This window comes from Canis lupus, chromosome 15 (assembly GCF_011100685.1).
Source record: "Canis lupus familiaris isolate Mischka breed German Shepherd chromosome 15, alternate assembly UU_Cfam_GSD_1.0, whole genome shotgun sequence".
NCBI classification, from domain to species: Eukaryota; Metazoa; Chordata; class Mammalia; order Carnivora; family Canidae; genus Canis; species Canis lupus.
Genome location: NC_049236.1, coordinates 2,992,930 through 3,018,157, shown reverse-complemented (window position 1 = coordinate 3,018,157; position 25,228 = coordinate 2,992,930). Strand labels below are relative to the sequence as shown.

The 25,228-nt window shown below is 40.2% G+C and overlaps 1 protein-coding gene across 11 annotated transcripts in view; it reads right to left on the bottom strand.

The window, feature by feature from the left end:
- Positions 1-25,228, bottom strand: part of MYCL (MYCL proto-oncogene, bHLH transcription factor) — a 100,855-nt gene that overhangs the window by 66,974 nt on the left and 8,653 nt on the right. The window lies entirely within an intron of this gene.

Here is a 25,228-nt window from a genome sequence, read left to right as displayed (position 1 = left end):
ACTTGATCTTTATTTTTTTTTAATTTTTTTTAAATTTATTCATGAAAACAGAGAGAGAGAGAGACAGAGACAGAGACACAGGCAGAGGGAGAAGCCAGCTCCATGCAGGGAGCCCGATGTGGAACTCGATCCCTGGACTCCAGGATCACATCCTGGGCCAACAGAGGTGCTAAACCGCTGAGCATCCCTAGCTTGATCTTTAAATAGAAAGTAATGAGGGATGCCTGGGGGGCTCAGTCAGTTAAGTGTCTGCCTTCAGCTCAGGTCGTGATCCCAGGGCTCTGAGATCAAGCCCGGAGTGAAGGAGTTCCCTGCTCAGCAGGAGTCTGCCCCTCCCTTCCCCTTCATGCTCTCTCTCTCTCTCTCTCTCTCTCTCTCTCTCTCACACACACACACACACACACACACATTCTCTCTCTCTCAAATAAATAAATAAAATCTTTAAAAATAAATAAATAAATAGAAAGTAATGAAATTTTTTTTATTTGCCACTCCCTGAAGTATGGAAGAGAGACAGTTGGGATTTGTAGGGTCTGAGGATCATATAGTTTTATGGGGGCTTTTTTTATGGGGTGCTTTTTATTTTTTTTATTTTTTTTAAATATACATGGTAATTTCACAGGACTTGATTTGTTGCTTTTTTTTCCTTAATTTTTATTTATTTATGATAGTCACAGAGAGAGAGAGAGAGGCAGAGACACAGGCAGAGGGAGAAGCAGGCTCCATGCACCGGGAGCCCGACGTGGGATTCGATCCTGGGTCTCCAGGATCGCGCCCTGGGCCAAAGGCAGGCGCTAAACCGCTGCGCCACCTAGGGATCCCTATGGGGTACTTTTTAAATGGTGGTTCTTAAACACTTAAAAATTATTATTATTAAAGATGTAACTCAGTAAGACTTCACTGTCCTGCTTTGGAGATGATGAAGCAGAAAGGTGCAACACATGAGAAGTACTAACACTCTTTTACTTTCTGCAATTTTGTCTCAAGATACAGCTACCTAAGTCAATGCATATCCAGAGTGTTTTGATCATCCATGACTTGCAGGCAGAGAGCAAAGCAAAGGGTCTCACTTTTAGTTCAGTTTATTTAGTAAGAGAGAGAATCTCTCTCTTACTAGAGTCAGAGAGTGAGTCTCTCTCTTACTAGAGTCAGAGAGTGTACTATGTTCCAAGAAGTTCAAATACATCCTGCCAGGACTTTTGTGAATCTCAGTTCTTATGTTAGATGGTAAAGAGGCTGGCCAAGTAGAGCTAACTTCTACAAACTGGTCTGTTGCTGTTCTGTGGAGAAGAGATGATTAGGCTGATATATAATAGTTTCATAGTTAAGATATTTTAGGATTACCTTTTTGGGTGGGATCTCATGGAGGTCCACACAGATGGCAATTTCCCAGGATTCTTCAGTAGGGCAAAAAGCAGTTAAAGCTAAGTTAAAGGTGTGGCTGTTGAGTGACTTAGAATGAGTAGGAGAAGGTTTCTCAGGGGGTAAGCAAAAGAGGTCCCAAGGACACAGCATTTATTGCTCTTTTCTCCCAGCTCCTCATGTTACATCTCCTACATCTCCTTTTTTTGGGAGCTGTCACAAAGCTTGGGAAAAGGGGTCATAACCTTGTTTGCAAAAGGTGTGGTTCCTTTTAAGAAAAAGAGTATGTAAGTATGAATACAAAATTAGACCCTTGGAAGGGTCTCATGAAAGGAAGGGGGTCCTAAATCTTAAGCTTTATTAGCTTCATGGTAAGTGTGCCTCTCTACCTGAGATTTATTTTTTAAATTTTTTTTTTTTTAATTTATTTATGATAGGCACACAGTGAGAGAGAGAGAGGCAGAGACACAGGCAGAGGGAGAAGCAGGCTCCATACACCGGGAGCCTGACGTGGGATTTGATCCTGGGTCTCCAGGATCGCGCCCTGGGCCAAAGGCAGGCGCTAAACCGCTGCGCCACACAGGGATCCCTCTACCTGAGATTTAGAAAATCTTTTTCTGCTCACTCTATTTCTGGCCATTGGTCTGTCTGAAAGGCATCATGGAAAAGGATCAAAATCCACCATATTCATTCCTGCTGCGTGATGGTGTAGCATCAGGGCAGCAACCCTGGGTCATCACAGGTATCAGCCTTTCACTAGCTCATCAAAGGTCAGGTTTGTAATGAGAGAAGCAAGTAGAACAGCAGGAATCTATCTGGAAAACATCAGGTTATTATGACTATTTTTCCAACATTATCATGCTGATTGCTCAGAGGTTGTTTTTACTGGCTGCTCAATGAAGTATGGGCAAGAGCCAAGATGATTAGGCCAAACTTTGCTATTTATAACTTCCTGTAGCAGCAACACCTCCCTTCTTCTTCTTCTTTTTTTTTTTTTAATTTGTTAGGAATGGAACATCACATCATTTTTATGAAATGGGCCCTGGCTTTCTACAGTGTGGCCAGGGATGACACAAGAGGCTAAGTTTTCCAGATGTCTTTTACATTAGCCCATAACTATATATCTAATGGGATCCGATTTATATTTTGGAAAATTTCCCTCTGGCTATTGAGTGGAGAACTGATAATGGGGGCAAGAGTGAAAACAGGCAGATGAGTTAGGGGGATATTACAGTAGGCTAGGCAACAGATGATGGGAAGTTTAGACTTGGTAGGGCTTCAGTGAAGAGGTTGGATTCTTGAAAAAAAAATTTTTTTTTAAGTAGGCTCCACAGGCATGTAGCTCAACGAGGGGCTTGAACTCACAACCCTGAGATGAAGACCTGCGGTGAGATCAAGAGTTGGATACTTAACTGACTAAGCTACCTGGGCTCCCCTTGAAATCTTTTGAAAGGAGAGTCAACAAGACTCCACAGGCATGTAGCTCAACGAGGGGCTTGAACTCACAACCCTGAGATGAAGACCTGCGGTGAGATCAAGAGTTGGATACTTAACTGACTAAGCTACCTGGGCTCCCCTTGAAATCTTTTGAAAGGAGAGTCAACAAGACTGCTAATGAATTGGAGTGGGATGAGGGCTGGGGGATGGGAAGAAAAAGAGGATTTACAGTTGTTTCTTAAGGTTTTGGCCTGAATACTAGATAAAATTTCAGAAAAGGGAAAGATGGGGTAAGTGCAGGTTTCGAAAAAAAAGAATCAATTCTCTTTTGATCATGAAATTGACCAAATCAAACTCCATAGACCAGGGGATACATATTCTAAACAATGCAAAGTTTCTTTTCTTTTTTTAATTTTTTAATTTTTATTTATTTATGATAGTCACACACACACACACACACACACAGAGAGAGAGAGAGAGAGAGGCAGAGACATAGGCAGAGGGAGAAGCAGGCTCCATGCACCGGGAGCCCGACGTGGGATTCGATCCCAGGTCTCCAGGATCGCGCCCTGGGCCAAAGGCAGGCGCTAAACCGCTGCGCCACCCAGGGATCCCCAATGCAAATTTTCAATCACTGAAATATCCATCCATTAAAACACAACTCTACAAATACCAATGCAAAATTTATATTTATATAAATAATTGTTGTTTCTTTTAGCCTGACATGGAGAAGTCAGTATTATCGCCAGGTCAGCATAACCAAATTCCACTTCCTCTAGGGACTTTCAAGATTAAAAAAAAAATAAATATAAGAAGTAAAACTCAAATGACAACCATGTTTGCAGGGCAAACACTGGTAATCTAAAAGGCAAGTCTCAAGGTCTAATTATCAGCAACAAATACTTCTGAAAGAGAATCTTGTTAAAGGAGGAAAGTCTTCTATGTGCCTTCTCATTAATTAATTAACTAGTTAATGAATGTAATAATCTCACGTGCAAATAAAAAATGTACACAACTTCTTCCAAAAGGAGAAACCCATGTCCAGTTATGGCATTCATTCCTTCCCTGCTTGCATTCATGCATTTAACAAACATATAATAAATGTCTATTATATACCAGGTACAGTGCTAGGTTGTGGGAACATAATTATGAACAAAACATCCTCCCTGTCCCTATGGAGTTTGCAGTCTAGTCTAGTGAAGGAGATGGAAAAGTAAACACACAGGGACTCCCAACTTCAGCTATCTGAAACATTACAAAAACTGAAAGCATTCGTGTAATAAACACCTAGAAACCTGACTAAAATTTAAGGAAACTCATAACTGAATTGGTAAGATGAAAGAGAAATCTCCAGGGTCCAAAGTAGAAAGAGAGCTGAAAACCAGAGTGGTAAGAAGAGCAGATGATGTAGCTACCCTAGGGAGGAGTTAATCCCAATAATCAAAAGTAGTCTAGGATCGGGATCCCTGGATGGCGCAGAGGTTTAGCGCCTGCCTTTGGCCCAGGGCGTGATCCTGGAGACCTGGGATCGAGTCCCACGTCGGGCTCCCGGTGCATGGAGCCTGCTTCTCCCTCTGCCTATGTCTCTGCCTCTCTCTCTCTGTGTGACTATCATAAATAATAAAAATTAAAAAAAAAAGTAGTCTAGGATCTATTCAGTGTGGCAGGGCACTATACAAGGGCATGAACACCTGGAGTTGAGAATCACTGGGTGATACCTTGAAGGCTGCCTACCACAACCCACCTAGCAAAGCACTAGATCAACTGACTGCTGTCCAATGACAAAAGAATGTGGATGGGTAGGGGAGGAGAGAAGTCATAAATGTCATAATCGGCTCCATAAGTGAGGACTGTTGTCTCTATTTGTATTTCCTTCCTTGCTGTGTCATGTATATTTTTTCTCTTTATTGAGGTATAACTTTGTGAGATAACAGAATATATGTATATATATTTATTCATATTTATATATATTCATATACCCCTGGTTCCTGGCACAGAGCTCTTAAAACCCTCCTAATTTCCTCAGTGATAAGAACACTAGGAACATCTTTTGTTCTAGCATTTTGTCTTTAACCCAAGTCCTGACACAAAGTTCCCAAATCCCCTGGAATTTCCTGGGTAATAGCAGTGTATTTTGTTCCAGTGAGGTAACTCTGATGGGCTCCTGGCTGGCAGCTGGTCATCAGAAAAACCAAGTCATGATTAGAAGCTTGGAATTTTCACCAGTAAGGAGAGAGGGACTAGGAATGGAGTTTCTAATTGATCATGCCTATGCCAGAAAGCCTCCATAAAAATCCCAATAGTTTAGGGTTCAGAGAGCTTCCAGGATGGTGAACTTGTGGAGGTGTGGGAAGAATGGTGTGCCCAGAGAGGGCATGGAAGCTCCATACTCCTTCCCATATAACTTACCCCACACATCTCTTCCATCTGGATGTTCATCTGTGTCCTTTACCATGCATTTTATAATAAACTATTGCACACTAAGAAATACTTTTCCCTGAGGCCTGTGAGCTGCTCTAGGAAAAAATTTTAAAGATTTTATTTATATATTCTGAGAGACACAGAGAGAGAAAGAAGCAGAGACATAGAGGGAGAAGCAAGCTCCCTACAGGGAGCCTGATGGAGGACTCCATCCCAGGATCCTGGGATCATGACTCCAGCCAAAGGCAGACGCTCAACAGCTGAGCTCCACAGGTTCCTGAACTGCTCTAAAAAATTAATCGGACCTGAGGATAGGGTCATGGGAACCTTTGATTTACAGCCAGTTGATTAGAAGCACAAGTGACAGCCTGGGTTTTGCAATTGGCATCTGAAATAAGGGTGTAAGAGGTCGTGCTATAGGACTGAGCCCTTTATCTGTGGGACCTGACACTATTTTCAGGTAGAGAGCATCAAAATGGAGTTAAATTGTAGGATGCTCAGCTAGTGTTACAAACAACAATAACAACAACAACAACTAAAACAACAACAACAACAAATACCCATCTGATGTCAGAAGTGCTATGAGTGTGCTAATCATGTGAGAGTAAAGGGGAAACACAGGAGGAAGATGGGGTTTTTCCTTCTTTTTTTTTTTTTTAATTTTTATTTATTTATGATAGTCACACACACACATAGAGAGAGAGAGAGAGAGAGAGAGGCAGGCAGAGACACAGGCAGAGGGAGAAGCAGGCTCCATGCACCGGGAGCCCGATGTGGGATTCGATCCAGGGTCTCCAGAATCATGCCCTGAGCCAAAGGCAGGCGCTAAACCGCTGCGCACCCAGGGATCCCGGGTTTTTCCTTCTTTAACTTACATACAGTAATATACAGAACGTTGGATATATTTAAAAGTAGTTATCCTTCTCTTCCCTATTCCCTTCCTCTAGAATTATGTATGGTGTTGGTTGGCAATGTTTAAATCTGTCATTTTGTCCACAAGTTTCAAAGTACAGAGGGGGCTCTTGATGGAACCAGGGAAGGAATGGATGCCATAACTGGACATGGGTTGTATCCTTTTGGAAGGAGTTGAGTGTGTTTTTTTGCTTACATGTGAGATAATTATATTATGTTAGGCAGAAGCATTTAAAAAATTGTGTACGGTATGAAAAAAAGTGGGAGGACGTTGCTTGGCAACCCATGGTTGGAATGCAAGGACATCTGTTGTTTTTCTCTATCAGCATTCTAGCTCCTTCTTTTGGAGAGTGTCTCCTCCCCCACTACTTGATCGGTTGGTGGGCTGTCAGTCATGGTTCTCTACCCTTCCCTAGACAGAGGATGGCATCAAATCCCAACTAGGCCACTGGGAAGTCTTTCTCTGGAAGAATATTTTAGTGAGAGGCAGGAGGACAGAAAACTCTTAGAGCTGATTCCTTCTGGGGCAGCACCTTCAATAGGCTATTACCTACATATCCAGAACTGACCTGATTCCTGAATATCTTGATACTCGGTTCCCCAGATTGTCTTTTGATTTTGTGAATTTTCATATCTTCTTTCAATAAGTTCCTTTATGTTCCCCCTTAAGTTAACCAGAGTTAGTCTCTGTTGTTTGTAGACAAAAACTTTAATTAGAAGTTGATGCCTTAGCATTAAGTTCAATTAGGAGGGACCCATAGCAAAAGGACACTAAACTCTAAAAGAATCGTATAGATTGAAAGAGAACCCCCAACTGAGATATTTAGTGATCTTTTTCAACACATACAAAGAGCAATTTTCTCCCCAGACTACCTCCATAATATCTGGATAGGAATGGCTCCAGGAAGAGTACCAGTAATTACTGATACATTGTATTCAGAACCACTACCTAGGGAACAGCCTTATAGGTTTTGCACTACAAAAATCTGCAGGGAGTGCCATTCACATAGACTATGAAATGAATGGTGCCCTTGGTGCAGTGACCTGGTACTCCCCTCTCATGGTCCTTGTTGTTGGACTTGGCTTTTGTGCCAGCTTCATGCTGGCCCCTTCTCGAATTTTCCCTCAAGTGCACAACTGAGCTTCCTTGCAATCAGTCGGGCCCTACCAATCCATCGGATGGCATTCAGATGTGTCTGAATCAAATAGTGGACAGAAATCAATACTTTGTTTCTCAGAAGGTTCCTAAGAAATCAATGGATATACTGAATATTCGAGCCCCCTCCCTCTCACTCATATATTGAAGCCCTAACCCTCCTCACTCCACCCCGCCCGCCCCCCCCCCCCCCATGGCTATATTTGGACATAGAGCCTTTAAGAAAGTAATTAAGGTTAAATGAGGTCAGGAGGATGGGTTTCTGACCTGTTAGGATTAGTGTCCTTATCAGAAGAGTACTAGCATTCTCTCTCTCTCTCTCTCTCTCTCTCTTCCTCTCTAAGAGCGTGCACTGAGGAAAGGCCATGTGAGGACGTAGCAAAAAGGTGGCTGTCTGCAAGCCAAGAAGAGAGTCTCAACGGAAACCGAATCAGTTGGCACCTTCAACTTAGACATTTCAGCCTCCAGAACTGTGAGAAAATTAATTTGTTTTTCAAGCCACCCGATCTATGGTATTTTGTTAAAGCAGCCTGAGTTGACTAAGCTTTAAATAGATATGTGGAGGAGCACCTGGGTGGCTCAGTGGTTGAGTGTCTGCCTTAGGCTCTGGTCATGGACCCGGAGTCCTGGGATCAAGTCCCACATCAGGCTCCCTGTAGGGAGCCTGCTTCTCCCTCTGCCTGTGTCTCTGCCTCTGTGTGTGTGTGTGTCTCTCATGAATAAATAAATAAAATCTTTACAAAAATAAATAAGTAGATATGTGGAGGTGGAGAGAAGAGCATTAATGAACTTCACTCATGAGAAGCACTGACTCACAACCGTATCCCACCTAGCCACCTTGCTATATAAAGAAGTTAAAATGAATTGTCTTTTTTGTTATGGGGGAGAACAGATGAATGAAAACCATGGGAGAGAATAAATAGAACTAACTCTTTCTACGTTTTATGTTTTCTTTAACATATCCATAAATGCCTTATCACTTATAGAAAAGTAATTTCTCATCACCATCATCAACATACACACACACGTGCGCGTGCATTAAAATAGAAATAAATTAATGATTAGGGAAATACAAATTGAAACCACAATGAAATACCACTTCATACCTACTAGGATTGCCATAATAAAAAAGACAGACAGTAACAAGCATTAGAGAGAATGTTGGAAATTGGAACCCTGATACATTGTTGGTAGGACTACAAAATGATACAGCTTCTGCTGAAAATAGTTTAGCAGTTGCTCAAAACATTAAATATAGAGTTGCCATATGACCCAGAAATTTTACTCACAGGTATATACCCAGAAAATTGAGAACGTACATTCATGCAAAAACTTGTACACAAATATTCTTAGTAGCACTATTCATAGTAGTCAGAAAGTGGAAACTCAAATGTCCATCACTTGATGAATACATAAAACACAATATATCCATAAATGAAATAGTATTCATGCATAAAATGAGTGAAGTAATGATATATGATGCAACATGGATAAATCTTAAAAACATTGTGCTTAGTGAAAGAAGCCAGACACAAAAGGCCATGTACTGTAGATTGTAGATTCCATTTATATGAAATGCACAGAACATAAAAATCTATAGAGACAGAGAATAGATCAATGGCTGTCAGCTGCTGAGTGGGGGCCATGGGGAATAATAACTGCTAAAAGGTATGGAGCTTCTTTTTGAGGCGATGGAAATGTTCTGGAATTAATGGTGAAGGTTGCAAGACCTGATAAATATATTTAAAACTACTGAATTGTGTATATTTAGAAGAGTGAATTTTATAGCATGTGAATTATATCTTAATTAAGAAAATGAAAAAGAGGGGCACATGGGTGATACAGTCAGTTGAGCATCCAACTATTGGTTTCGGCTTGGGTTGTGATCTCAGGGATGTGGGATCCAGCCCTGACCGGAGCTGGGCTCCAGGCTCAGCATGGAGTCTGCTTGGGATTCTCTCTCCCTCGCTCTCTGCCCCTCCCCCTATGTGCTCACTTGCTCTCTCTCAAATAAATAAGTCTTAAAAAAAAAGAATGAAAGAAAACCAAAAGGGATAGCAAGTTGACTTCTATGGTATACCTTAGACAATCAGCCATCTGGTAACACCATTCAACTTTGCATTTCCTACAAAAATGTTAAGAAGAAATTACTCAGGGAACAAGGAAAAAGAGTTTATTATAAATTATGAAACATTAATTTTTTTTAAACTTTTATTTATTTATGATAGTCACACAGGGAGAGAGAGAGAGAGGCAGAGACATAGGCAGAGGGAGAAGCAGGCTCCGTGCACCGGGAGCCTGACGTGGGATTCGATCCTGGGTCTCCAGGATCACGCCCTGGGCCAAAGGCAGGCGCCAAACCGCTGCGCCACCCAGGGATCCCGAAACATTAGTTTAAAAAATCTATATTGGATAGAAGGCTAATTGTAAATGCAATATATGAAGCTGCCTATGATTTTTGCTGTAGCTTTCTTGTCCTGGATTGCAATTCTCTTCTATTCCCAAATAAATCCTCATTGATACTGGTTAAAAAAAAAAAGAAAAGAAAAGAAAAAAAAAAGAGAAAGCTTTACAAAATGCAAACCATACCTAAATATATAATACAGAAAGTTAAAGATTCCTATATCCTGCTGTATGAGTTAATGTATGCTAGCCTTTTTTTTTAAAGATTTTACTTATTTATTCATAGAGACAGAGAGAGGGGCAGAGACACAGGCAGAGGGAGAAGCAGGCATCATACAGAGAGCCCAACGCGGGACCCGATCCCGGGTCTCCAGGATCATGCCCTGGACTGTAGGCGGCGCTAAACCGCTGCGCCACCGGGGCTGCCCTATGCTAGCCTTTTGACAAACCCTGACATCTCAGATGCCTAATAAAATAAGTTATTTTTTCCTTCTGATCACTAAACTGCTCTCTTCTAAACAATGATTCAGGGGCCTAAACTCTTATCATCTTGAGTCTCCATGTTGAACACAGACCTTTCAGAGTTGCCATAGAAGGAGAAAGAGCATGGAGAATTGCCAATTCTATTGGCCAGATCTTAGGCATATGGCCATTCCTTTCTGCAAGGGTGGCTGAATGATGTAAGCTAATGAATGCCCACGAGGAAGAGGTAAGATATTTGTTGAATTATTTACCAATCTCTGACACATGCCCCCATGGATACCTCTGTCAACAGTTTAGAGCAAAGTCCTCCAATTTCTTTTGTATGTATGTATATAGGTATTAATATACAATAGTAGTTTTTTTTTTTAAAGATTTTATTCTTTTAAATAATCTCTACCCCCAATGCGGGGCTTGACTTGTAACCCTGAGATAAAGAGTCTCATGCTCTACTGACTGAGCCAACCAGATGCCCCTATAATGGTACTTCTAAATGAAAATGGAATCATACTATGCATATTGGATATTATGCATGGGTAGGTGCATTCAGATATAACTTACACTTACTTCACTGCCATCCATATACATTCAGAATTTGAATACACAGATTCAAATGTTGGTAACCTCAAACAAACATCACACACTATTATTCAGATGTTTTTCAAGTTGTCTCAGATGCTACCCGGCATACTCTTTCAACATGCTAGCCTGTGTGGATGGCTAATCCCAAGTAAGACTTGAATGAGGGGTTCACAGTTTTTATTGAGGTTCATTTCCTATGCAATTGCCTTATTTACTGCTTTAAAAGAAAACTAGCATGCTGGTTTTTTATATTATCTGTTATTTTTATTTTAACCTCAGATGCAGTTTATCATTTTCCTCATTTCATGGCACATTATCATCATTGGTCCATGCAATGTTCCTCATATATATTAATATCCCCTTTCATTCCACAATCCACACTTCCTTGCCTACTCCATAGACAACCACTATAATATGTTTGATACGTATCTTCGTGTTTGTGTTCTCACAAAAAAGATACTGTTTTGTGCCCATATATTTTACATTTGAATAAGTGGTTTGTATTTATAACTTATTCTGACTTGCTAAAACCAAAACTGTATATCTGATCCATTGCTCCCAACTGCTATATAGTACTCTTTGGTGTACATTCACTACATTTTATGTATTTACTTTTCAGATGACAGAAATTCAGATTGTCTCCACTCCTCTGCACCACAAATAATGCTTCAATGAATATTCTAGTTCATGATCCCTTATGGACTTGTGTGGGAATCTCATTGAGATACAGACTTGGGAGCAGATTTGCTGGGTCAACATACACTATTGAACTATGTGCCACCATATTACACTCTAGAATAGTTGCATTTTTCTTTATTTTCATCATAAAGAGTCCCTATTTCGTCAACAAACCTCACCATTATGTCCCTAATTTTTGCTATCTGATTAAATGTAAAGCAATATCTCATTATTAATTTATATTTCTCTGATTATAATTTAGTGGTTTTTTTTAAAGATTTTATTTATTTATTCACGAGACAGAGAGAGAGAGAGAGAGAGAGGCAGAGACACAGGCAGAGGGAGAAGCAGGCTCCATGCACCGGGGGCCCGACGTGGGATTCGATCCCGGGTCTCCAGGATCGCGCCCTGGGCCAAAGGTAGGCGCCAAACGGTTGCACCAACCAGGGATCCCTAGATAAAAATATCTTATTGGCATTAGACATTGATAGTACCTTTTCTCATTCTGTCGTCTGTCTTTTCACTTGCCCACATAGTCCTTCAGTAAACCAAAGGTTTTAATTTTAATATAATGTAATCCATTCAAGTTATACTTTTTGGAGTAAAATTTTTTCTCCCTGCCCTTAGGTTACAAAATATCTTCCCACTTTTTTCCTATTAAATTCATAATTTTACCTTTTATGTTTAGGTCTTTTTAAAAAAGATTTTATTTATTTATTTATTCATGAGAGACACAGAGAGAGAGAGGCAGAGACAGACAGAGGAAGAAGTTGGCTCCCTGGGACTCCAGGATCACACCCTAGGCCAAAGGCCGAGCTAAACCACTGAGCCACCCAGGCGTCCCTTACGTTTAGGTCTTTAACCCATTGGGAGCTCACTGTTTTATGTAGTAGTGTTTTCTCTGCATAAGGAGCCAATTTATCAAACACTATCTACTAAACAATCCAATTAGTCTTTGAGCCAATTTTGATGTATTGCCTCACGGTTCCAAGTATATCCTTTATTGCCTGTTCAACTAAAATTAAGATGATCCCTTTAAATATTTCTCCCTTGCCACCTGGCATGATGTTAAGCTTTGTCATTAGAGGATGCTGGAGGGACATTGGAGGAAATGGAGGTTTTTCTTCTTTCTGATTCATCCTCTTGACAGGCTCCTGCAGTATGCAGTCTCTGTGGTGCTGGGCTTGCAGGACATGGTTCCTATGGTGTGCAGTGGTCTGCAGTATCCAATATCTAGCAGCTTCCTCTGGCAACCTCTTGGGTACATTTCCAGCAAATTTCACTGGTGTGGCACCTTAGCATCCAGTAAAGAGGCTCCCTCTTCAACCTATTCTGGGTCTCAGGCTGGAGGGTAAGGAAGACTTCTTTGGTTATCCTCTCTTGCCCTAGAGGTAATAGCTGCTCCTTGCATCTGAGATTCTTGTATTCTTTAGAGCTCTCTTTATTTCTTATTATTCAATGTCCTGTTACTTTCGTCCCCTGTTATAGTTAATAGTTCTTTACACTAAATTTTTCCTGTTTGTGCTCATTTCAGCAGCATATATACTAAACTTTTCCAGTTCAAATTATTATGTGGTTTCTGTCCCTTGGTTGGACTGATACAGTCATCTCGTTGATTTGTGCTATATTTTTGTCATATATTCAATTTCTATATTTATACATGGGTCTATCTCTGAGATCTCTCTTTTGTTTTTTTTTCTCTCTTTTTTTTTTCTCTTTTGTTATATTGGCTTATTGGTCTAACTTAATCTTAAATGAGATAATAGTTGCAAAGTACCTGGCCATTACCTAGCACATAGTAGGTATTCATTAAATAGTAGCTTTATTGATCATGGTAGAGACTGTCCATCTTTGCTCTCAGAGAGTACCTGCTTAAGATCAATAATCTGCTGTTAGTTTAATTATATGGGCTCGATAAGGGAGGCAACCCTAGTAGGGGAGAAGAGCCTGTTTCTTAGTTCAATCAATTTATGAATGAATAAAAATCCAGAAACCACTGAATTTTTCTAACTTTAAGCCACTGCTTTAGTCACCATCCATAGCTTACATTCACACAAGCATGCATTCTTGGTTAGGTTTACCCTATAATTTAAAACAATTTTGGACATAATTGGGTCACCTGGCTGGCTCAGTCTGCAGAGCACATGACTCTTGATGTTTGGGTTATAAGTTCAAGTCCCATGTTGGGTGTAGAAATTAGTTAAAAATAAAATATTAGGGGCACCTGATGGCTCAGTCAGTTAAATATCTGCCTTTGGTTCAGGTCCTGGGATTGAGCCCTGCTCAGTAGGGTATCTGCTTCTTCCTCTGCCTCTCCTGCTCATGCTCACTCACTCTCTCTCTCTCTCAAATAAATAAATAAATAAATAAACTTTAAAAAAATTGTACATATATAAATATTACATATAAACTTATTTTTGAAAGAAAACTTATTTTTGAAAAATAAAATAAAATCTTTGAATTTTTATGGACATAATTAATAAGCATAAACCTCTACAATGCAGCCTTATATAGGAATTCCAGTAAACGTTCCAAGTATACACATCACTTTTTTTTTTTTAAACAGGCTCCGTGCCCAGTTGCAGCCCAGTGTGGGGCTTGAACTCAAAACCCTGATATTAAGACCTGAGCTGAGATCAAGAGTCAGATGTTTAACCAACTGAGCCGCTCAGGCACCCCAGTACTTTGTTTCTTTTATATTTTTGTTTCAAAAGGGATGGTTCTCTCACCAATTAAATATAACTGAGTTATAAAAAAATCTAGACAACAGAAAAACATCTCCTATTCTTGGAAGGGAATACTTAAAATGTCCAGTCTCCCAAAACAAATACATTTTTTAAAAGATTTTATTTATTTATTCGTGAGAGACACAGAGAGAGGCAGACATAGGCAAAGGGGGAAGCAGGCTCCCCACAAGAAGCCTGATACGGGACTTGATCCCAGACCCCGAGATCATATCCTGAGCCAAAGGCAGATGCTCAACACTAAGCCACCCAGGCATCCCAAGATAAATGCATTTAGTACAATTTTAATTATAAGCTTAATAACTTTTTAAAAAGATTTTATTCTTAAATAATCTTTACACTCAACATGGAGCTCAAACTTACAACCCTGAGATCAAGAGTCACCCGCTCCACCAATTGAGCCAATCAGGAGCCCCAGTAACTTTTTTTAAATGCACAAATAATCTTTAAGTTGATTTTGTAGATAGTCTCTAGGGATGAACATGATTAATTCCTTCTCTCTCTAGTGTTATCCTTCCCCTTGAATCTAGAATGGATTTAATGACTCACTTAATCAACATAAAGCTGACTTGATTAATCAGTAGAATGCAGAGGAAATATTGTTCTGGGACTTCCTCCTATCATAAGAAACATTATAGCTTTCATTTGGAATCTTAGAATGTTTTTTCCTAAGATAGTCCCTCCCAGAACCCCAGACATCATAGTGTGAGAATCCCAAGCCCTGTGTATGGGCTAACTGTAGGCACTCTGATTGACAGTCTCAACTAAGCTCCCAGCAGAGAGCCAGCAATCATTTCCAGTTAAGGTGAATTAATCAGCTTGGATATCCAGCCCAGTCAAGCCTTCATATGGCTCCGGTCTCAGCTACCGTCTGATAGTAATCACATGAGACCCCTCAAGTGAGGACTGCACAGCTAAGCCCAGTTAGCCCACCAAAGTATAAAAGATAATAAATTACTGTCTTAATTAATAAGTTTTGGTGTGGTTTTCTATTAATTAATAGATAACTAGAACAGAAACTGATACCAGAAGTATTAAGCTACTGTGACAAAAACCTAAGCCACGTGGCAGTGGTTTGGAACTAGAAGTGGAAGGACTTCAAGGAGGCTGTTAGTGACAATTTGAAGGAAAGAAAGGAAACTGTCACTGAAGGCTGGAGAAAGGCAACTCCCCTTATGCAGTAGTAAAGTATTCAGAAGAATGTCACTTGGGGGCTCCTGGGTGGCTCAGTAGGTTAAGCACCTGACTCAGTTTCAGCTCTAGTCATTATATCAGGGTTGTGAGATCAAGCTCCACATACAGTTCTGCACTGAGCGTGGAGCCTACCTGAAATTCTCTCTCTCCCTCTCCCCCTCTGCTCATCCCCCACCCTGCTCTCAGACGTGCTCACTCTCTCACTCTCAAAATAAATAAGTAGATAAATAAATAAGAATGTCACCTGTGATAAAACACAAAATAGAAAACACATTTAATGTATGGGTGAATTTGGCTAAGGAGATCTCTAGGTAGAATGTTCTAAGTGCTAACTGCTTTCTTTTAGCTGTTTAAGATAAGGTACAGGAAGAGAGAAGCTAAAAAGGGGACTGTTTATAGCTTTGAAGAATTCAGAGGGTATGTGAAAATCTCAGGACAGCCTTTCTAGTCATCAAAAGTTTCTCAAAGGAAGAATATTTTTAAGATAAAGATGGAGTTGGGACACCTGGGTGGCTCAGCGGTTGAGCACCTGCCTTTGGCCCAGGGTGTGATCCTGGAGTCCCAGTATCGAGTCCCACATTGGGCTCTCTGTATGGAGCCTGCTTCTCTCTCTGCTTCTCTCTCTGCTTCTCTCTCTGTGTCTCTCATTAATAAATAAATAAAATCTTAAAAAAAAAAGATAAAGATGGAGTTGAGAGTGTAGTTTTAAGACTTTTTGTTAAGACTTTAGAAAGTTTTAAGTGCATGTTTCATAGATTCTCTCAAGTAAATGAAGTGGCTTCTAAGAATGGTAAAATACCTCTTACTGGGGGCACCTGGCTGGCTCAGTCAGGAGCACACAATTCTTGGTCTTGAAGTTGTGAGTTTGAGTCTCACATTGGGCATAGAGATAACATAAATAAATATTAAATTAAAAAAATCAATCAATCAAATGCCCCTTACTCTTTTTCTTACCAGACAAGAGAACTTTTAAGAATCTCAAGGTTGTTGAGGCACCTGGATGGTTCAATTGGTTGAAACTCTGACTCTTGATTTCATCTCAGGTCATGATCTCCAGGTCATGGGATCTGGCCCCCAATGGTCTCTGAGCTCATTGCAGTCTGCTTGAGATCCTCTCCCTCTACCCCACCTACAGAGTGCACACGCACTCTCTCTAAAATAAATAAAATAAATCCTAAAAAAAACTCAAGGGTGTTTTTCTTCTAGTATACTGAATCTCAGACCAAGGTAGAAAAGGGCCTTTCTTTCTTTCTTTTAAAAATTCTATTTATTTATTTGACAGAGAGAGAAAGAAAGAGAGAGAGAGCACAAGCAAGGGGAGCAGGAGAGGAGACACAGGCTCCCCACTGAGCAGGGAGCCCAATGCAGGTCTCCATCCCAGGCTACAGGATCATGACCGGAGCCAAAGGCAGACACCTAACTGACTGAGCCACCCAGAAGCCCCAGAAAGGGGCCTTTCTTGAAGAAATCTTAAGTGTGGCTTTTGAGAACCCAAATAAAATTCACAGAAAACATAAAAAATTAAGACAACTACACTGTAGAAGCACCATCAGCTTCAAGAGAAAAAGGCAATTCAACTGAAGAGAGCCCTGGAAACTCCCAACTTTCTATGGGCAACAAGCAGTCTGTGAAGGCTACACAGCAGCAAATATGAGTCACTTCCTTTTTAAAATTTTGATTCCAGTATAATTAGCATACAGTGTTATATTAATGTCAGGTATACAATATAGTGATTCAACAATTCCATATATCACCCAGTAGAATATGAGCCACTGCTTATGAGAAAGTAAGATGAGAGGTGCCTGAGTGGCTCAGTCAGTTAAGTATCTACCTTTGGTTCAGTTCATGATCCTAGGATCCTGGGATTGAGCCTTGAGTCAGCTCCCTGTTTAGCTGGGAGTCTGTTTCTCCCTCTTCCTCTGCCCTTCCCCACTGCTCACACTCCCTCTCTCTTTCAAATGAATAAAGTCTTAAAAAAAAAAAAAAAAAGAAGAAGAAGAAGAAAGGAAGGATGACTCAAAGTAAAGAATCACGAGTCCACAAAGCAGAGCTCAGAGCCACAAAGAATCATTCCAGGGAGCAAGACTGGGTCACAATCAAGGACATAGAAACATGCTCATGGCTGGGGTTTTAGAATTGCTATGAAACACTGACTGTATACTATCCACCCCCTCACCTCTTTTAACCAGGAATGTTTATTGCAATTATCCTAACCCCATAACACTAATGTATACTGTTTGTATTGCAGGCAACCAGATTATTCATTTCACAGGTCTCCAGATCAAAAGGAACCACATCCAAGGAGCCACATCTAAAGAGTCTCATCTATAACTAGACCTCATTTAGATGACGAAGTCCTGTACTTTAAGCTGACACTCATAATGTGATGAGACTGTGGGAGTCCTGGCAAGAGGTTGGATATATTTTGCATACTCGATGGATGTGAATTATGTTGGCTAGAGGAGGAGCTGTGGTAAATAGTCTTTACATATGTTACATCATCAGTCTCTGTTGTATCTGTAGTATGTCTTCTTTTTCACTTCAAAATTATTTGTGCCTTTTCTTCATCATTTTACCAGAGTTTTTTCTATTTTATTACTTTTCTCAAAGAATCAACTTTTGGCTATGCCAATCTTTTTTTAATCACACGTATTTTTTTTCTGCTTTACATTTAGTTTCTCCTCTTATTTTTATATTCCATTATTTCTACTTCTTTGGATAAGTTCTGTCGTTCTTTGTCTAACTTCTTGAATTTAACACTTAGCTTTTTATTTATTTATTTAAAAAATTAGGGGGACACTTGGGTGGCTCAGCGGTTGAACGCATCTGCCTTTGGCTCAGGTCATGATCCCGGGGCCCAGAGATCAAGTCCCGCATCGGGCTCCCCATAGGGAACCTGCTTCTTCCTCAGCCTATGTCTCTGTTTTTCTCGGTGTCTCTCACGAATACATAAATAAAACCTTTAAAAAAAACTTTATTTTTTATTTTTTTTAAAGAGTTTATTTATGTATTCGTGAGAGACACCGAGAGAGGCAGAGACATAGGCAGAGGGAGAAGCAGGCTCCATGCAGGGAGCCCAACGTGGGACTTGATCCCAGGACTCCAGGGTCACGCCCTGAGCCAAAGGCAGATGCTCAATCGCTGAGCCACCCAGGTGTACCTAAAAAAACTTTTTAAAGAGATTTTATTTTTAAGCAATCTCTACACCCCGTATGGGGCTTGAGCTCACAACCCCAAGATCAAGAGTCAGTTGTGTGTTCTATAGACTGAGCCAGCCAAGCACCCCAACACTCTGCTTTTTAAATAATTGATTTATCTTCTAATATGAGCACTCAAGGTTATGCATTAAGCACACCTCACAAGTTTTAATATATCATATTTTTAAGTCAGTTCTAAGTATTTTCTGATTTCCTACATACTGCCTTATTCGACTAGTTTAGTAGTATGTTTTATATTTCCAAACATACAGAATATTTTAAGGTGTTGCTATTATTGTCCTCCAATTATGAGGTAGACACACAATATGGTAAGTAAAATACTGATTCTTTGGTATTTGAGATTTGTCTTCAACAAAGGTAGAGAGCATGGTCTAGGGTATGGACAATATTTGTAAAAGCTCCATGGAAATGCTTGATGAAAACATATACTCTCTAATATTGTGTAAATATTCCTAAATAAAAATGTACTAAATAAAACCTTAAAAAAACCCAAACTACTGTTTCTTAGTCTGGGATCCCTGTCATAATTATATGCCATCTGTGATGTCTCTTGCACAGTGTAATCTAGTTTTTTTATTCTTTGTTAATAGGATTTGAAGTATTTGCAAATTTTATGGAATAGACAGTATGCTTGATTTTTAACTATAAATCTATGGAGTTTTACACCTAATAGTTCATCAGTATTTTAAGATGCTGGTATTTGATATCCTCTTTTTTTTTATATCCTCTTTATATGCACAAATTGGTTACAATTTTTTAAGCTAGAAAGTCATTGCAAAGTTGTTGAGAAAATTATTACAGCCATAAAATTATTATAGCCATGTAACTTTTAGAGATTTTTAAAACTTAGAATTATATACAAATTGTTCATAGTGTCTATGTTCTGATTATCAAAAAATAATAAAATACTAATTATGAAAAAGTAAATGTTAGCATAAAAACAGACTGAGTTCAGACATGTGTACATGAAGATTTTGGGAATGACAAATTGGTATTTTATTTTATTTTTAAAAATATTTTATTTATTTATTCATGAGAGACACACACAGAGAGAGAGAGAGGCAGAGACACAGGCAGAGGGAGAAGCAGGCTCCATGCAGGGAGCCCAATGTGGGACTCCATCCTGGGTCTCCAAGATCAGGCCCTGGGCTGAAGGTGGCGCTAAACTGCTAAGCCACCGGGGCTGCCCACAAATTGGTATTTTAATTCAGTGGGGAAGGTGTGGTTTATTTAATAAATTTAATAAATAGGCAGAAGACATGAACAGACATTTCTCCAAAGAAGACATACACATGGCCAACAATCACATGAAAAAAATTCTCCACATCACTTGGCATTGGGGAAATACAAATCAAAACCGCAATGAGATACCACCTCACACCAGTGAGAATGGCTAAAATGAACAAGACAGGAAACAACAAAATGTTAGAGAGGATGTAGAGAAAGGGGAACCCTCTTGCACTGTTGATAGGAATGCAAGCTGGTACAGCCACTCTGAAAAACAGTGTGGAAGTTCTTAAAGAAGTTAAAAATAGAGATACCCTATGACCCAGCAATTGCACTACTGGATATTTACCCCAAAGATACTCATGTACTGGGCAGCCCGGGAGGCTCAGTGGTTTAGTGCCGCCTTCAGCGCAGGGTGTGACCTGGAGACCCGGGATCGAGTCCCACGTCAGGCTCCCTGCATGGAGCCTGCTTCTCCCTCTGCCTGTGTCTCTGCCTCTCTCTGTCTCTCATGAATAAATAAATAAAATCTTTAAAAAAAAAAAAAAAGATACTGATGTACTGAAATGCTGGGACACCTGCACCCCTATGTTCATAGCAGCAATGTCCACAATAGCCCAACTATGGAAGAAGCTACAATGTCCTTTGACAGATGAATGAATAAAGAAGATGTGGTGTGGGCAGCCCGGGTGGCTCAGCGGTTTAGCGCCACCTTCAGCCTAGGGTCTGATCCTGGAGACCTGGATCGAGTCCCACGTCAGTTTCCCTGCATGGAGCCTGCTTCTGCCTGTGTCTCTGCCTCTCTCTCTGTGTCTCTCATGAATAAATAAATAAAATCTTAAAAAAAGAAAGATGTGATGTATATACACAATGAAATATTACTCAGCCATCAGAAAAGATGAATACCCGCCATTTGCTTCAATGTGGATGGGCTGGAGGGTATTATGCTAAGTGAAATAAGTCAGTTGGAGAAGGACAATCATCATATGGTTTAATGCATATGTGGAACATAAATAGTGTAAGGGATTATAAGGGAAAGGAGAGAAACTGAGTGGGAAAAATTGGAGATGGAGACAAACCATGAGATACTCCTAACTCTGGGAAACAAACAAAGGATTGCGGAAGGGGAGGTGGGTGAGGGGATGCAGTAATGGGTGACGGGCACTGAGGAGGGCACATGATGGGATGAGCACTGGGTGTTACACTATATGTCAGCAAATTGAATTTAAATTAAAAAAAAGAGAAATTGACCTAGCTACCTCAAATACTTTGGAAAAAATTAAAAGGCAAACAAAAACCTTCACATTAAAAAAAGGAAAAAAATAAATTTAATAAATGGCACTAACACAATTAACTATCCACCAGAAAGAAAATAAGATGGGACTCCCAAACTCACTACTGTCAGAAATAAATTCTGGGTGCATTAAAGTTTAAAGGTTAAAAAGTTAAAATTTTAAAATAATATTTTGGAGTCTAAACATATAATTTAAGATTTAGAAAGACCTTTTAAATAAGAGAAAAGCTCAGAAGATCAAGGAAAAGTTAGGTTTATTTGACCTCATAGAAATCCATTTTTTTATAAGGAAAAAGACAATGAACTCAAAGAATGAATTGGAAAAATGTTTGCAATGCATGGAATTGAAAAGGGATTAATACCTGTAATATACAACAAGTCTCTAACTTTTAAAAAGACAATTCAACTATCTGCAGCAATGGGGGCTATAGTTCATCCCATTCACCTTTCTCTTCTAAGTTTTCCTTTAATAAGAGAGGCCTGGAAGAACCATAGAAGAGGAGCTGCTTTCCAAGATGTGTGGAAGTCCTGAGCAGTCCAAGGGATGGACTGTATGCATGATCTCTTAGATTTACCTTCAGAAAAGAATTGCTGTGAAGAGTATAGGTGCGGACATCTGCCAACTGTCATACTGTTGGGATTTGCTACAGCATTCATGCCAAGGCACACTCTCCCTGGATCAGTCCCAGCTGATGACTAAGCCCAGAGAGCATACTGAAGCTGGTCTATTTCTCCCTCGTGTGGGGCTGTAATGGGAAATTAGCCTGACAAGTCTTTGTCAGAGCTGCCCTGCACTCTGAAGCATTTTCTTCCCAATCTTTCTGTTATACTTCTCAGTCCTCCATCATGGTCTGAAGATTCTCCCTATTTATTCCTGCTTCCTCTCATCTTTATCTTTCACAGGAATTGCCTCCTTGAACTTCTGATTCCATCCTTGGTTTGTGAGAGGACTCAAATTTATACTGCTCCTAAATTTGGGGGTGATTCACTATGTAGCAATAGATAATGAAACAGCTTTGTATGGGTGTTGCCATAACAAAAGCCTAAAACATTGGCATTAGCTTTGGAACTGCATGGCAGAGGGCTAGAAGGGCCTTGAGGCTACCCGGTTGCTAACTAAATTTTCTTATGAGAAAAGAAGGATGATTCAGAGGGTGGAACCAAGAGCCCAGATACTGGAGCCAAAAACCACAGTGAACAAGAATGTGTCTCAGGCAATTGGACTACTAAGCTCTAATCAACATATATCAACATATGCTTATTGGATGAAATCCATTTTCCCTCTTTTTTTTTTTTTTTGAGAGAGTGTGTGTGTGTGCTCACACATGAGCAAGGAGGGGAAGAAGGAGAAGGAAAGAGAGAATCTTAAGCAGTTTCCACCCTCAGTGTGAAGCTGGACATGGAACTGAATCTCACAACCCTGAGATCATGACCAGAGCCAAAATTATGAGTTGGCTGCTTAACCAACTGAGCTATCCAGGCGCCCCCTGGCTTCTCTTCCAACTGACTAAGAATGTAGCTCCTCAGGAGCTCTGGCTAACCCTTTTCTTGTCTCATTCTATATTTCTTCAATCCTAACATTCCTAAATCTATACCTTCTGGCCAGAATTGGGTCTTCTAAACTCTAGTTCTGTGTGTCTAGTTGCATATTCAGGAAATCCTAGATCCCTCAAACTAAGCATGTCCAAAACAGAATTCATCACTTTTCCCCATCAAATTTACTCTTCACCAGTGTTCCCAGTCTCTACTGGGAAATACCATCTACTCAACTGCTCAAGCTTGAAAACCAACAGCCTACTTGGCTACTCATTCTCTCTTACACACACTCCCATAGACAATCAATCAGTAGCTTCTGTAATTTCTACCTTTTAGATCACTTACTTTCAAATATGTTCATTTCTTTCCTTTTTAAAGATTTTATTTGAGAGAGAGAGAGAGAGAGCATGAGCAGGGAGGAGAGGGAGAAGCAGTCTCCCCGCTGAGCAGGGAGCCCAACGTGGAGCTCAATCCCAGGACTGCAATCATGACCAGAGCCAAAGGCAGACGCTTAACCAACTGAGCCACCCAGGTGCACCTGTCCATTTCTTTTCATCTACTGCCGCCATTGTGGTCTAAGTCATCATTATCCCCTTGCCTGGATTTCTGTATCAGTCCCCCAACTAACTCTATCTCACTAGCCTCCTTGCATCTGCTTTGGCTCTCCATGCTATGGCCAGCATGTTCCTGTTCAAAACCAAATAGGACCACACACGTCCGTAGTTTAAAGGCTTTCAATGATCTCCTGTGCTCTTGGAAGATATTACAAAACCCTTAATTTAGCTCGTATGACTTTGCATGATCTGGACCCTGCTATCTCTTTCACCTCAATCTCATATCACTTCCCTTTATTTTCTGTGGTCAGTCACACTGATCTTTTCTCCATTATTTGAACCTGCCAAGATTATCCCACCTTTGGGCCTTCACACTTTCTCTCTGCTCAAACAGGTCTTCTCTATTCTCTCTGTCTTGCTAACTCTTACTCATCCTTCAAGTCTCAGATTAAACAACATTTCCTCAGGGCAGCCTGCCCTAATACGCCCAGATTAGGTCAGCTCACAGTCTTGTACATTTCCTTAACCTTCTGAACTTCTCTTATGCAGCACTTTGCTTCTGATTCTTGTAATTATTTAGTAGATTGTTTCATGTCTTCCCTACTAGGCTCCATGATGACAGACTGTACCTGTTTTATTCACCATTGTGTCCACAGTGCTCAGTAGCACCTGGCACGTAGTTAGATGTGCACTAAATATCTCTGGACTGGCTGACATCAAGGAAGGCCGAAGTAGCACTGGCCTTTGGGCACAGGCTAATATTGCCTAAGGCTACGCTCCCTAGCCCTTTCCTCTCTTAAAGGAAATTGTAAGGGCTAGGAGAAATGAAGTTCTAGGTGGCTTCATGCACTGTCTAGTACAAATATGAAATTGTGATACGCATCACAATTTTACTTACTAGAGTGGAAAATTAGGAAAAATTCAACAGCCCTAAACATCCAACAATATGGGGCAGCCCGGGGGGCTCAGCGGTATAGCGCCACCTTCAGCCCAGGGTGTGTGTGATCCTGGAGTCCAGGGATTGAATCCCAAATCAGGCTCCCTGCATGGAGCCTGCTTCTCCCTATGCCTGTCTCTGAGCCTCTCTCTCTCTCTGTGTCTCTCATGCATAAATAAATAAAATCTTTAAAAAAATATATGGGAATGGCTTCGTACATTACACCAGTGTTTTCAAAATATTGTCTAATATACCTAATCCTTATTTTTCAAATAGAACCTGACATGGGGGGGTCCCAATATGTAAAATGCATTAAAAAATGAGACTATTCTAGTTGAATGGGGAACAGGGCAGAGTTTAATTACTCTCTTAGGCCACCCTAGCTTTACCTGTCTCTTCCCCTCCATTTTTGTTCTTCCTCCCCTAAGTCTTGAAGGCTTTCCAATTCCTGGTTCTATTCTCTTTTAAAGCCAGGACATCGTTTCCTTTTAGGCTTCCATGAGGCACTCCCAAATGCTTTATTGTGTTGTTGTTAGGCTGGCTCAAGTTGGTTCTCAGTTACTTGTAATTAAAACAAAAACAAAAATAAAAACCCTTAAATAATACTGTTTCAGCTTGAGATTCACTTATGTAATGGAAAGAATTGGATTTGGAGTCATAAACATTTCAAATCTAGGTCCTGACCTTGAGCAAGTTAGCTATATTCAATTCAGTTTTATCATCTGCAAAGGGGAGTATACTTAACTTTTGCAAATTGTTTTTAAAACCCAATACTAATATATTAAAAGATCATTCGTTGAGCAGACTTTCAACAAATGTTAAATAAATAAGATTAAAGTCTTTAGAAGTCGCTCCTACTCTGTCCAGCTTGAAGGAGTGGATAACTATTCAATGCAGCCTAAATTAGCAAGGCTGCCATCTTGTGGCGATTTGCTGACACACTGTCCAATGTTATTTAGCACATTTGAAGCAAAATGTTCAAGAACCTAAAGCTAAATAAAAGGATGGCAGACACACCAGAGAAACACTGAAATGAAGATAATAATTAAAGACATGAGACAAGGGTAACTTGTCAGTGGAAAGAACAAGAAAT